This window comes from Lytechinus pictus, chromosome 13 (genome assembly GCF_037042905.1).
Source record: "Lytechinus pictus isolate F3 Inbred chromosome 13, Lp3.0, whole genome shotgun sequence".
Taxonomy (NCBI): domain Eukaryota; kingdom Metazoa; phylum Echinodermata; class Echinoidea; order Temnopleuroida; family Toxopneustidae; genus Lytechinus; species Lytechinus pictus.
Window position 1 is genome coordinate 25,523,103 of NC_087257.1, and position 11,554 is coordinate 25,534,656.

General features: G+C 36.2%; 5 non-coding genes across 5 annotated transcripts; all 5 read left to right on the forward strand.

Moving 5' to 3' along the window:
- Nucleotides 1-127: 127 nt before the first annotated feature.
- Nucleotides 128-209, forward strand: TRNAS-GCU (transfer RNA serine (anticodon GCU)). The gene has a single exon. It is a non-coding gene; the product is annotated as a tRNA-Ser (tRNA).
- Nucleotides 210-755: 546 nt separating this feature from the next.
- On the forward strand, nt 756-837 carry TRNAS-GCU (transfer RNA serine (anticodon GCU)). The gene has a single exon. It is a non-coding gene; the product is annotated as a tRNA-Ser (tRNA).
- Nucleotides 838-5,200: 4,363 nt separating this feature from the next.
- Nucleotides 5,201-5,282, forward strand: TRNAS-GCU (transfer RNA serine (anticodon GCU)). The gene has a single exon. It is a non-coding gene; the product is annotated as a tRNA-Ser (tRNA).
- A 1,531-nt stretch (nt 5,283-6,813) lies between these two features.
- TRNAS-GCU (transfer RNA serine (anticodon GCU)) lies at nt 6,814-6,895 on the forward strand. Its single transcript has one exon. It is a non-coding gene; the product is annotated as a tRNA-Ser (tRNA).
- Nucleotides 6,896-8,278: 1,383 nt separating this feature from the next.
- On the forward strand, nt 8,279-8,360 carry TRNAS-GCU (transfer RNA serine (anticodon GCU)). The gene has a single exon. It is a non-coding gene; the product is annotated as a tRNA-Ser (tRNA).
- Nucleotides 8,361-11,554: the final 3,194 nt, after the last annotated feature.

Sequence of the window (11,554 nt, forward strand, 5' to 3'; positions counted from 1 at the left end):
TATGGATTGTGCTACCGCACGACAGTATTCGTGGTTTTCATGACAATATGTATTCATTCCGATTTTTATTGAATAATATGAATAAAATAGTGAAGATTTTTTGATGATTTTGAAGAGGAGTAAGCAAGACGAGGTGGCCGAGTGGTTAAGGCGATGGACTGCTAATCCATTGTGCTCTGCACGCGTGGGTTCGAATCCCATCCTCGTCGCGAGGGATGTTGTTTTGTTTTTTCCGTTCAACATGGCAAACATCCACTTGCTTATCAAAATCCACTTCGCACATTTATTGGGACTTCAAATTTGCATAGAAACAGAAAACAAAAGTGCGGTTTTTTCAACCCGCTTCATATTTTGAACATGAAAATCCGGCAACATATGCTAACAATTATTGGGAGGCTGATTTTTGGCCCTTTCTTGAACAAATTTCAAGAATACAAGTTAAATCATTACATGTCATCTATTTTTTCTGCTCACCAAACTCCATCAGTCTATATCACAGTTGGCACAAGTTTCAAATTTAAGCTCATGAACTTGAAGCAAGCAGTGTTTAATAAAAAAAAAAGATTTAATAGCTAGAAGATTTATGAACACTGTTCGTCGAAAAATCAAGAAATTCGCCAACACCGAATGCCCCTTGTGCGCATAATAGGAGCGCTACCAAATTCCACCTTCATTGTTTTTTTTTTAATCCTATTTTGTATTTTAATTGCAATTTACAATCAGAAGTAATGCAATTTTGTATTTTGAGCATGAGGGACGAGGTGGCCGAGTGGTTAAGGCGATGGACTGCTAATCCATTGTGCTCTGCACGCGTGGGTTCGAATCCCATCCTCGTCGCGAGGTATGTTGTTTTGCCTTTTGCTCGTTCAACAAGGCACATAACGGCTATGTATTTATCTAAAGTCATCTTGTCCATTTCCATGGGGAATTCAAAATAATTCCACTGATTACGCAGTGATTCAGCTGCGTTGTTTTATCAGTGCATCAACTTTTTGTGAAATATATACCAATGGCGGATCCAGGGGGGGGGGGGGGACAGCCGGCCCGTCCTCCCCCCCTTTGAGAGGCACAATTACAATTTGTAATGTAAAAATACCGTTGAAACAGAAGTGTGCCCCCCCCCCCTTTGAAAGTGAAGACCCTTTTTTTTTTGCTTGTCAAATTTTTTCTTGGACGAAATACCCTTAAATTTTGGGTTAAAACCTTTTTTGCTTCTTAAATTTTTCTTCGGGAAAATGTGCCCCCCTGTTACACCCACAAATGTAATAATCGCCCACAAATGTAATAACGCCCACAAATGTAATAACACTTTACCCACAAATGTAATAACGCCCACAAATGTAATAACACTTTACCCACAAATGTAATAATTTCACCCACAAATGTAATAATGCACTTTACCCACAAATGTAATAATTTTTGATCGCCCACAAATGTAATAACGACTTTACCCACAAATGTAATAGATTTGAAGGGATTTTTGGCGAATCTGTTCTAAACTAAAATCCTATAGTAATGCGTTCATATAGCACAAACGTTCAAAGTCTTTTTTCCGCCCCGGTTTATAAAACATTATAGTACAATTCCAAAGTCTTTTTCCAGACCCGGTTGTTTCAAAATTATAATATACGTCCAAAGTCCTTTTTCCAGACCCGGTTAATTAAAAAATTATAATGCAAGTCCAAAGTCTTTTTTCCAGACCCGGTTGTTTCAAAAATTGTAATATACGTCCAAAGTCTTTTTTCCAGACCCGGTTTGTTTCAAAAATTATAATATACGTCCAAAGTATTTTTTCCAGACCCGGTTATATAAAAAATTATAATATAAGTCCAAAGTCTTTTTTCCAGACCCGGTTGTTTCAAAAATTATAATATACGTCCAAAGTCTTTTTCCAGACCCAATTAATTCCAAAATTAAAATATAAGTGCAAAGTCTTTTTTCCAGACCCAGTTGTTTCAAACTAAGATAATGATATTCTAGTTGAATAAAATATGGAAATATAGCGTAGACTTTCATCCAGACCCAGATCTTTCAAATAACAAATGAATAATAATAATAATAATAAATTAGTAATAATAAAAAAGCAAACAACGACCCACGATCCTATTTATGTTGAATAACATGGAAATATAGCGTTGTTTTTCCTCCAGACCCAGATCTTTCAAATAACAAATGAATAATAATAATAATAACAAATTAGTAGTAATAAAAAAGCAAACAACGACCCACGATCCATTTTATGTTGAATAACATGGAAATATAGCGTAGTCTTTCCTCCAGACCCAGATCTTTCAAATAAGAAATGAATAATAATAATAATAATAAATTAGTAATAATAAAAAAAGCAAACAAAGACCCATGATCCTCTTTATGTTGAAAAACATGCAAATACAGCGTAGTCTTTCCTCCAGACCTAGTTATAAAGTCATTTAAAACACAACAACAACAACAGCAAAACAAAGACCCTGCAATCTTATCAACATTGAATAACATGGAAATATGGTGTAGTCTTTCATCCAGACCCAATTATTTCAAAATAACCAAAATCATTAAAAAAGAATAACAGAATCTAAGGCCCAACTATCCTTCAAACTAAGAACCTTCAATAAATAAAAGTTTAGAGAGTTTTTTTTATTCCAGACCTTGTCATTTCAAAAATAAGATAAATGAAATCCTCACACAGTAACTAAGACTCAATCATATTCTTGTGCCTGTTCAACATGAATAAGATGATTTGGGGAGTATTTCATCAACATTTATGTCCGACAAGTTGTCAGATCTGACAACTGTTCTTGATGTTGATTGGCTAAGAAGCAGTGCTACCAGTGTCGGATAAAACGTCAGACAACTCCTTTCATGAAATGCTCCCCGGGCCCCTAAGTTTTGATGTTGTTTTTTATTATAAATTTCTTTGCCTGGAAAAAAAAATGAATGTTTTAATTGCATCATTTATTACAGGATGTTAGGCTGGAAGAGGGTTAAAAAAAATGTGTTCTGTTTTTTTTTTAATAAACTGTTCTGGTCAAATTAAGTATGCGTTATCACAAGGGTTTTATAGTTTGGAAGATGCTGGGGTCTAAGTTTTAAGATTAATGTTTCGCTTAATTTGTATTTTAAAGAGAACTGGGTGAGGGGTAAAGACAACACTCTAAGCTCAAGCATTTTAAGTGGGTTTAATTTTGAAGATTGGTCTTAGCTGTGATTTTTTTTCTCAATATTTGTTTATCTTTTAATTAACCGGGTCTAGACGAAAGACTAGGCATAATACTCGTGCTATTCCACAAGAATAAGAATATGACAAAGTCTTTTGTTTTTAAGATTGTTTAGATCATTTTTAAATTACTGGGTCTGGAATAAAGACCACGCTCTAAACATGTGCTTTCCTACATGCATGGTCTTAATTTGGAGGATTGTTGGTTTTAAGATTCGTTTTGGGGGGTTGGGTTTTATTGATATTTTATTCTTAAAATAATTGTGTCTGGAGGAAAGTCGATCTTCGACGATCGGTCTTCATGTTATTCCACAGTAATTAGATTATTGGGTATTCGTTTTAGAATATTTGTAAAAACTATTTTATTTTTTTCAAATAATAGCCAAGTCTGGAGAAAGGATGATTGCTTTACCCATGCATTATTACAATGTTTTGTAGGGGTCGTAGTATTATTTAAAAAAAAACTGGGTGTGCGGTAAAGACATATTTTTTTTACTGGGTGAAACTTTGGAAAATTGGTCTTAGATTTGAAGTTTTTAAATTCATTTTTTTAATACCGGGTCTGGAGGAAAGACTTTGGACTTATATTGTAATTGTTTAATTATCCGGGTCTTGAAAAAAGACTTTGCACTTTTGTGCTATATGAACGCATTGCTATAGGGTTTAGTTTTTAGTTTTAAGTAACTGGGTCTGGAGAAAAGACTACGTTTGATTCTCAATTTACTCTTAGCGCATATATTCACAATAAATGCCGTATTAGTTGAAACAACAACAAAGACATTAATTCAACCAATTTTAATTAACTGGGTCTGGAGAAAAGACTAAGCTCGATTCTCTTTTTCCACTGGAATATCATTATTGTATCTTAGTATGGACTTATATTATATTTTTTTAAATAAACGGGTCTGGAAAAAGACTTTGGACTTATATTAAATTTTTTGAAACAACCAGGTCTGGAAAAAAGACTTTGGACTTGCATTATAATTTTTTAATTAACCGGGTCTGAAAAAAAAACTTTGGACTTATATTATAATTTTTGAAACAACCGGGTCTGGAAAAAAGACTTTGGACTTATATTATAATTTTTGAAAGAGCCGGGTCTGGAAAAAAGACTTTGGACTTAAATTATAATGTTTGAAACAACCGGGTCTGGAAAAATACTTTGGACTTGTACTATAATGTTTAATTAACTGTGTCTGGAAAAAGACTTTGCACTTTTGTGCTATATGAACGCATTACTAGAGGATTTTAGTTTAGAACGGATTCGCCAAAAATCCCTTCAAATTTATTACATTTGTGGGTAAAGTCATTATTACATTTGTGGGCGATCAAAAATTATTACATTTGTGGGTAAAGTGCATTATTACATTTGTGGGTGAAATTATTACATTTGTGGGTAAAGTGTTATTACATTTGTGGGTAAAGTGTTATTACATTTGTGGGCGTTATTACATTTGTGGGCGTTATTACATTTGTGGGTGCAACACCCCCCCCTTTCGAAAAATCCTGGATTCGCTCCTGGTTTATACGGACTCGAAACAAAATAATGTTGTGTAATTATATGAAAAGGCGATACGAATTTATGTGAGAATCGTTCTGACATGGATTTGGGAGAAATGGTGAAATAAATCACCCCAAAACGAATTATGCGAATGTGGACGTTTTTACCGCAACCCCTGTTCATTGTTTTCATTTTACATTATATATTCATCATGATTTTAACTGAATAAATAGATAATGCCAAACGTTATGAGTCATGAACTAGTAAAAAAGAATCATGAATTTAGTAACACTTATAAGAGATAAAGTAAATATGACGAAACAAAATATATGTACGAATGTAATGGTCCCTTTTCATTTCTGATACGTGATAGCCAAATTATGACCTTTGGACTCTGTTTATTGCGAATAAATCGTGTACATTTTTCAAACTGTCACTGTCAGTATTTTATATTGTACTTGATTTTACCAAGGGTTAACAGATCGTGAGACGAGGTGGCCGAGTGGTTAAGGCGATGGACTGCTAATCCATTGTGCTCTGCACGCGTGGGTTCGAATCCCATCCTCGTCGCGAGGGATGTTGTTTTGTTTTTTCCGTTCAACATGGCATACATCCACTTGCTTATCAAAATCCACTTCTAGTCAGGTCCAGATTTTCAAAAATGTGCTCAGAAAAAGTTCTTTAGGCATTTTGTGTTAATGCTGATTTATCAATCGTTTTAAGGTAATTCAAGGGTGCTGAATCCAAAAATGCTGTTTGCCAAACTTGATTCCGACGTTTTCATCGTCAAATTGGCAAAAAACAAAATGGCGGCATTTTGAATGCGGTTTCCCCTATTAAACAATTTCTATAGGTGATTATATTTCAGAAATTTGGGTCTATGCTATATTTTTTATACCCAGGGTTGCAAACATAAAGCATCCGATTGATTGATTCGTCAGCCATCTTTAATTCCAAGATGGCTGCCGTGAATCACAACTGCTGATTAACAAATAATATATGGCCAAATGTTTGATAAATTTTGGGAGATGCTGGCAAAATCACATCATAACATATACTCAATGTTCGCCGATTTTTCCTTGCCTTACATAGTAGAAGCAAGATATGGACGTCGCCTATCTGACGGCGGCAATGACTTTAGCGGCGGCGAAGTCAACATCAAATATTAATAGAGGTTATTTAAAGTTTTTGAAATGTCATAACTTTTAGGGTATAAGTATCTATTTCATAAAACTTAGGGTTAAAAAAATCTATTGAGACAGATTATAGCTTTAAAAAATGTCGTCCAGGGTACCTGGAAATCCAAGATGGCGTCCAAAACGGCAGTCGTTGTACTATCAACTCCAAATATTAAAATAATATATTGCTTGCTGCAGCGTCAACAAATTAGTTTATATTAAAAAGCTTTCAAGGCAAAAATGTATCAGGACATGTTTACAAGATAGTCAGTGAGTGTGTCAGAGAATCCAAGATTACCTTCCAAAATGGCGTCAATAAAGGACATTGTAACTTTAAGAAAGTCCAAATTGATATAATATCCACCTGGTAAACAATTTGGAGACTCTACCCCCAAAAAAAAGAAAAAAAAATGTTCCAAGGGAAATATTATATACATTGGAAAAGTTTCAAGATTTGTCAGTGGTGCAGATTGTCAAAAATGCATGATGACTTCAAAAATGGTTGCTGTTTCTTAAAAAAATGGATGCAAAGTGCATATGCTGTCTACCTAAAGACATTTTTGTATCTTTCCCATGATTTCAAGGGTCAAATAATATGGGTTAAGACGTACATGTATTGCAGGGATACGCTGTTGTCCAAAAATTGAAGAAGGCTCGCATGATTGCATTCAGATTGGCCACCATTGATACGAAATTGGCAATACTTTATAATTTATATTATCCCATGTAGAACCATTATTTTGGTGTCTCTGCTATGTTTTTAAGGCTCTTAAAATAAGTGATACAAGGTACAAAATCCTTGTGCGCATATGGGAGCGCTACCACATTCCACCTTCATTGTATTTTAACCACATTTTGTATTTTAATTGCAATTTACAATCAGAATTAATGCAATTTTGTATTCATATTAGTGGAGCATAAGGGACGAGGTGGCCGAGTGGTTAAGGCGATGGACTGCTAATCCATTGTGCTCTGCACGCGTGGGTTCGAATCCCATCCTCGTCGTTATTTTTGTTCTGAAACCGAATTCATTCAGAATGCATATCCAGTGCTCAGTGTTCTTATCAAGGAGCCCAGGAATCCTGGTCAAACTGACCAAATTACCATGACTACTTTTAAGGGAACATTGGATTTCTTATCCATGACGCGAAATTTTATGAATTGTGGAAATCAGCCTTATGTGCATTCGTCGCAAATCTTAAATTTTCACATCCGTTAATTGTCAGGAAATTTAACGTTTTCACCGAATTCGAGGCGCGCAAGTTTGAACTTCAAAAATTCTGACGTGGCACACTCGATGTGTGAAGAGATGGAAGAACTATTTCCATAATAAAGCAATTCTTTACGATCGAAATACGATTGCATTACTCCCAATATCGACAAATTGTGGTACTATTGTGCCACCATTTTTAGTTTGCTCTATTATGTTCGTCACAAAGCAAACACGACACAGAATGAGGAAGGGAGTAAAGATTCCGCGCCGATGAGCTAAGTTATGAAATTAAAAGCTCGTTAATCATGTTAATATGAATGCAACTTTATTGTCCTATTTCACAACCACACTCTAAAAAATATTAGATTAAAATGCTCCGTGAGGGTAATTATTTTTCCACCCAACATTGGGAATTTCTTTTGGGCATTTTTATTTATCCAGTGTGATGAAAATTTTGCCCATAAAGTAATTGTTGCTTATCTTTTAACCTTACTGGACAATATGCTTCCCGCATTGGGTAAAATACTACCCAAAATTGGTTGGACACATAATTACCCTCATGCCGGTTAAAATTTTACCCAATATTTTTTTTACAGAGCAGTACCAACTATCACTATAGGAGCTAATAAAACTATCATCAGTGTTTTTTTTTGTGTGTGTGGGGGGGGGGGGGGAGGGTGGTTGAAGGAGTACTCATTGACCCCTGCTTTTGCTTGTCATGAACTTTTTTTTGAAGAAAAATTTGGGAATTAGGTTGACCATCCTCCTTCTCGTAAATGTTGGGGTCATCATTGGACCTGATGAAAACGAACATTATTTTATACTGAAAAATGATCATATAAAAAAAAAACACACAGATGGAAAATGTCTCTTGATGTGAGGGACAAACCGATTATTCATCTTCATGTTACAATTCTATGAACTGCTTACGTAAAAACTGACACTAGGTACGAATTTAGATTAATTGATGATTATATTGCTGATAGTCTCTACAAGAATTCTAGTCAATTTTTTCATAATCATAACGTAGTAAGAATCCTCGAAAAGTGATCTTGGGCAGTCAGGAATATGCCCTTCTTTTCCAGCGTGACAAGATTTTTGTAAATCCTTACAAAGATGATTACAGTCAATAAAATTTGATCAGATTTTAAATTTGTGATATGATAAGTAAGTGTGACGAGGTGGCCGAGTGGTTAAGGCGATGGACTGCTAATCCATTGTGCTCTGCACGCGTGGGTTCGAATCCCATCCTCGTCGTTTATTTTTTCGTTTCTTGACCAGATTGAAAACATGCATGTATTTTAAATAGAATGGACTCCCTGAAGCAGCTAATTAAAATGATAAGCGATTTGAGAAAAAAAGATATATTGGTATTGGTACTTTGATTACTAGTTAGTTATGACGCATGGACCTAGTGGGTACATAGTTATAAATAGTAAAGTTCTTGTTTGGTTTTTGACCGCGCTCTCATTAAAATATTATATGCCCCAACGTTACCACGAAGCAGACAGAATATACCCGATAATACCCAACCCCACCCCCGATACGATCGGGAGTGAGCGGGTCAATCAACACCCCAGCACCCCTGTTCCATATTTCTCCCCCTAGATCTCCCGCGGGCCACCAATGATGTAACGCGAGACCCCGCCGATAATCGCTCCGAATCCTTCAGGTACTGCACAATAGGATGTGTCTCTTTTGAACTTGGACTCTTTGACTTTGGTTAACATTTCCTTTTTAAAGGTGTACCCTCAAAGATATCGAATATTGGTAATGGCAAGAGTAAAATTGTCATGAAACCGATATAATTGTTTCATGTTGTCAGACATTCATATACGAGACATCAACCCGTGATCCGCTCATAATTATGACGGGTTCTTTTTCGCAATACGTTAATCGTAGTTCATTGAAATAAAAAAAATTGTATGAAAAAACATTCCATTAAAAATTGATAACATATATAAAGAGGCACAATATCACCCAAAATACCATTGACTTGCGAACATTCTGGGGAGGGAGTCACGTGCCCCTTGGAATTTTTAATACAATTATTGTCTCGAAAAATGACCGACGATTCTCAACGGAATATCCTGCCAGTCAATTTGAAGATTTTTTTTATAGCAGCTAGGCATAATAATTACGAGTGAAAGAAATGGCTTAACATTTTTGTCACCATCTTTAACGTTCAAGTTACTTCATTCCAACGCATATTTATGAACTTGACAATATCTTTAATATTCTTATACAGTGGCATGATTTTCTTTTTCCACGGGGGAAGACATACCCTGCTGAAACGGTATATTAAAGTCATTCACAAACACACATCCGACTGCTGCATCGAAACCATGCATTAATAATCGAACCCAGATTCGGGGATATCGGGTTGTTAGTTGCTACTACTACGCGGGGGCAAGAAGTGTTTCTACCAGAGGAAATGGCATTAGTCTGGGTCTTGTCTACAGGTGGATGATGGGGGGGGGGGGGGGGGGGGTGAGGAATCATTTTTGCGCGGAGGGGGCGATTGAGGAAAGCAAATTAAAGCGTTATGGCCCTTCTCATATCTATACTATTTCTATCAAAATCTTTTTTTTTGGTCCTTTACCATGGATAATCTGCGTCTATGATGCAATGCTTTCTTCATATCATAAAACAAATATTTTTTATGCGAATATTAAGAGGAAACGACGAAATCAGGAATACGATCAACTACTAATCATTGTAATGAAATCAATTCTAACTTTCTGTGTAATAATTGTAAACTAAGGATTTCACTTGAAAGTGAGCATGTCAGCTTCTTTCTCATTCTTGACTATATTCTACCACTTTCGACTTTTTTGCTCTTTCTCTTTATCGCTTTTGTTTTCTTCCCTCTCCCGCGTTTCACAAGATTTTATCCACAAATGCCTAATTTGCATAGTTGTTGGGTAGAGACATCAAAACCACCACCACCGTGGTCCTTCACTAGCACCTCACCTCATCTGGATACGATAACGACATCGACACGGTTAATGAATACCTCAACGGTTTCGACGATCACGCATGAACGGAGTACCTGTCATCGACCCTCCCCTAGTACAACAACGTGCTCAACGACGCATTCAAAATCGATGCGGAAATCAGATTGCGGCCAGATAAAATGGGAGATTCCTCGATGTTAAACGGAAGTGCAGCATTTTTGGGAGAAGAAGAAGTGCAAGGGGTCAAATCAAACAAATATAATTGTTTGCAATAAATGTATTGATACCACATTTCTAGGTCTTTATTGCTGTGTAGCTACGAAAAAAGGAATTGTCCCGTATTTGGAACCTTTAAATGGTCCATAAAAGGTTCTAAATTACCTTAAACAGCCACTTTGGAACCTTTTTAGGTTCCTTAGGAAATATTTTAAGGTTCTTGTGACACGTAAAGAACCTTCTTGGAAACCCCTTTTTCTCGAAAGGTGCCAATTCGAACCTCGTTGAGATTTTCTTTCTTTTTCAAACGATAATAGGAATAAGGAAACGAGATCGAAGAAACGAGCTGGCTGTTTGTAAATCATTAGGCCTATTATACAAAATTATGAAAATACAGCTCCAGGCGATTCAACAAGGGGGGCCGTTCGGGGGAGGGGTGGGGGTTTGCAAAAAGACGTTTCATCATAAAAAAAAACTCTGGTGAAATATACAATCTCAGGTTAAAGCGCAATTCTGCCAATGAGTTCAACACAGAAACAAACTCTGGTAAAAGTACAAGTATGATGCAACCAGGTGAACATAAACCATGCTAAAGTTGAGCTTTTCATATATATTTTAAGGCATGGTAATAGCGTCAGAACATTGTGAAAAGAAGTATATAATTTTCGGTTGATCTGTGCGTTATGGACAAAATATGCGAGCCACCATATGTGTTTTCTTACCCCATACACGCCTTTATCTAATTACACCAAAACTTAGATCCCGAAAAATCAATCAGGCTTACATAATGTCAAACGGTCGTGCTCTTTTTTGTAAAAAATCCTTACTTTTCTTCCTTTCTCTCTCCCCTCCCTTTGTCGTCTCTTTCTCTCTGTGTGTCTTCGTGTTTCTCTTTCTTTCTTATTTCTTTCTCACTTACCTACATTCTTTCTCTCTTCCCTCTCTCCGTCTCTCTCCTTCTCTCCATACTACCAACATGGCCAGAATCTCTCGCGTTGCCAGGCAAGACAAAAGATCGTATATACCGGAGATTGAGGGGGGTCTGTTATGGTAAACATGTGGGGGAAGTTAACGACTCTGTCGCGTGCCAGTATCGTCATCAGTTCTGCCTTCTGACCTTGTAGAGATAGATTCACTGTCCTAAATCTTCTGTCTCCTCGAGTAAACATATAGCTTCCAAATGCTCATCATATTATAGATTACTGGTATTTCCTTTGTCCGCGTTATTGTCTCTGACCTGGGGCCCATTCCAGGAAGGCTTGCAATCAAACACAACTA